Source organism: Benincasa hispida, chromosome 2 (assembly GCF_027475165.1).
Source record: "Benincasa hispida cultivar pf3 chromosome 2, pf3_genome.v1.1, whole genome shotgun sequence".
Classification (NCBI taxonomy): Eukaryota; Viridiplantae; Streptophyta; class Magnoliopsida; order Cucurbitales; family Cucurbitaceae; genus Benincasa; species Benincasa hispida.
In genome coordinates, this window is record NC_143479.1 from 54,353,558 (window position 1) to 54,356,901 (window position 3,344).

The window sequence follows — 3,344 nt, forward strand, 5'->3', positions numbered from 1 at the left end:
CCATTCATGGTCAGTGTGATCTCTCCCTTGTACACATCAATCTGAGTACGGGGTATATTCTTATCCGCTTCATAGTCCAGGATGATGAAGCCTGCCGGTAATATAAATTTATCGATCGTAACTAGAATATCTTTCACCTTCCATTCTGGATGCACAAGGGATCTATCAGCTAACTGTCATGGGCATCAGCTGCCCCACATTTAGCTGCTTGAAAATTGAAAGGGGCATCAAGTTGATGTTGGCCCTTAGATCGCAAAGCGCTTGAACAATGTATAACCCTCTAATTGAGCAGGGTATTATGAAACTTCCAGGGTCGCGCATTTTCGATTGAATTATGGATTTGAACTTTGAGTCAATGCCACTGTTGCGACCTTACCAATGCTTCTCTTCTTCGTCACCATATCCTTCAGAAACTTTGCATACTTCGGCATCTGTTCAATCGCTTCAGTGAACGAAATGTTAATATGCAACTGTTTCAGCATGTTCATGAAGCGCTAATAGGGGAATAGCGGCAGCTATATTTTTACAGTTCCCTATTCTTTCAGCTCTGAAGTGGACGCAATCTCTGGTTCCATCGCCTCTTTTTCTTCTGTTTCTCCTCGAGTCAACGCAATCTTCGGTTCCATCGCAATTAGAGTAGTCCAGTTAGGCTCCTTCTTCTCCTCCGTCACAGTCTTTTTGCTTCGTAATGTAACAACTTGACATTGCTCTTTTCTCGTACCCCTTGGGTTGTGCGGGAGTTATGTTAAACTTGGAAATGCCCCTTGCGGTCTATTCTTGAGTTCGCCCGCAATCTGCCCCATCTGAATTTCAAGATTGCGGATGGACATCATTTGATTCTGAAGCACTATTTCATTCTTTTCAATATATTACTTCAGTAAACTCTCCAAAGATGAAGATTTCGGCACTTGTGAACTACTGGCTGGGCTTTGCGTTTAACTCTTTGTTCATGTCGTGGCTCTTGTTTCTGTGCCATTGGTTGAAAATTTTGCTGTTGATTTTTCCACGCGAAGTTAGGGTGGTTTCTCCACCCAGGGTTGTACGTATTGGAAAACGGATTATTCTTCACAAAATAGACTAATTGTGGGTTCCTCGGGCATTCCTCCATTGGATGGCCTTCTCCATAAGTAGCACAACTTGCGATCGTCTGGTTGATTGCGTTGACTTTCCCACTATATGTTCCTGGGCTACTGATTGCGATTCCTTGTATCAAATTCATCATCGCAGTCATTTGGTTCTGTAGGGATGCGATGGCCCCGTTATTTGCATCACTGTCTTTGATCCTCAATCTTTGATCGCTTTCTCTCCAGACTTCACGATTTTTAGAAATGCGATCAAGTATATTCTTGGCCTCATCGTTAGTTTTATCAAGCAGACCTCCAGCTGCTGCCGCATTGGCAGCCGTCTGCGATGCAGGGTTCAATCCATGGTAGAAAATTTCCATCTGTAAACAATCAGGTAAGCCATTATGTGGGCAATCTCTTACCAGCCTCTTAAACCTCGCCCAGGCGTCACTGAGTGATTCATCAATATCCTGTTCAAAATTAGTGATCAATTTCCTCCTTCTAGCATTCTCCGTCGGGGGGAAGTACTTCTTCATGAACTTCTCAACTACTTGTTCCCATGATGTAATCTCCCCTGGTTTGAGAGAATAATCCCATTTTCGTGCCTGGTCACACAATGAAAATGGAAACAATGTTAATCGAACCTCCTCAGCGGAGATATTTGGGAACACAAAAGTTTTACAGATCTCAATGAAACTCCGGAGGTGGGCGTGCAGATCCTCGCCACGCCTACCGCCAAACTGTCTGGCAGTTTGAATCATCTACAGCATCACCGATTTCATTTCGAACCTTGATCCATCAAGAGCTGGCCTCATGATTCCTAGTGAGATATCATAGAGGTTGGGCGATGCATAGTCCCAGATGGGCCTATTGCAGTCGTTCACCAATAGGATGGGGTTCGCCATGATATTATTTGCATTTGGTGCTCTATCTTTTGGTTGCTCCGCCATGTTTGGATCTTTCTCTTGTTGTTGTTGTTGGCGGCTGTTTCTTCTCTTCTTCGAAAATTTCTCTCAATCTCTATGTCTAATCGGGCTCAGGATTTTGTCCTTCGCTTATACGACGCCCGCTTCTTCCTTTACCTAAGGAGAAGCAGTGCACGGAGATGGAGAGTCTGTAAAGAAAATCAAAAAGTTACCGTTAGCACAATGGATTGCCGTAGTCCCCGGCAACGGCACCAAAAACTTGATGCGTGGTTAATGCAATGAAATAATGGTGTAGAATGCAATGGTGGAATATGTATTGTGCATGTAAGTTTTCTTAGCAATATCCAAGTATAAATCCTACTAAGTTGTCTAGTAAGCCCCGGGTCGAATACAGGGACTATGGAAACAGTACGCTACAGTAATTTTCGATTACTTTACGGTGACAAATAAAACAAAGCGTTGGTTGGTATGTTTGTTTAATGTATAAAGTCTATGCGGTGGAATTGAGAAAAGAGTCAATAACAACGAAAGTACAATGAGTATGCAGAGGAACCGGTTGAGAAGGCCTTTAGCTAGCGCTTCCTGAGATTGTGTTCATGCTATGTGATCATGCTACACTCATGCGACAGCAATTCATTTTCCAATGCAAATGAGATAACTCCTAGTTTTAAGATGCATGTGATGTATGCGATGATGTCTATAGGACTTATTCCTAAGTCTCTATTTCTTGCCTATGCAATGATGAATGATGTACACAGGTACAAGGTGACCGCATACAATCATATCCTATCTCTAAGGTGCAGGTGATGCATTAATAGCAAACAGAACCTATTCCTAAGTTTCTATCTCTTCATTATGCGGTTCTAATCTGACTCTCCTGAGCCTAGATTCTAATATGACTTTTCTAAGCCTAGATTCTATCCTTAAACCACCCTCCCAATCATCTCTAATGGACAAATAACGCATACATAATACAAGATGATTGCATAGAATGAAGATCTCAGGTTATGCTAGCTAAGTGCTTCTCAACCCATTCGACCGTTTAGTTACTCATGCGTACTGTAAAGAGAGTGAACAGATATAGAGATGAAAATTCCATTTTATAAATAAGTTCAGAATACAAAATGACAATGGAAAATAAGGATAGAGAGCCTAGTAGCAATTTCTTGCTTCCTAAGGCTTTTACACTGAGTCTCTCTACTCTGCTCAAAAGATGTTCTTGTTTCCGCAAGAGTCGGCCCTCTCTCTGTTTCGATGCTTCCTGGCACTCTTCCGAGTTAACCAGGATGATTTCTCGGCGTATTCTCCCTTCACTCGCCTTCGGATTCTAAGTATATAAAATTACAGACTAAGG

General features: G+C 42.3%; 1 non-coding gene across 1 annotated transcript; it reads left to right on the top strand.

Annotated features, from left to right (window-relative positions):
- Window positions 1–1,460: 1,460 nt before the first annotated feature.
- LOC150038007 (small nucleolar RNA R71) lies at window positions 1,461–1,567 on the top strand. The gene has a single exon (XR_016528065.1). It is a non-coding gene; the product is annotated as a small nucleolar RNA R71 (small nucleolar RNA).
- The last annotated feature ends 1,777 nt before the right edge of the window (window positions 1,568–3,344 follow it).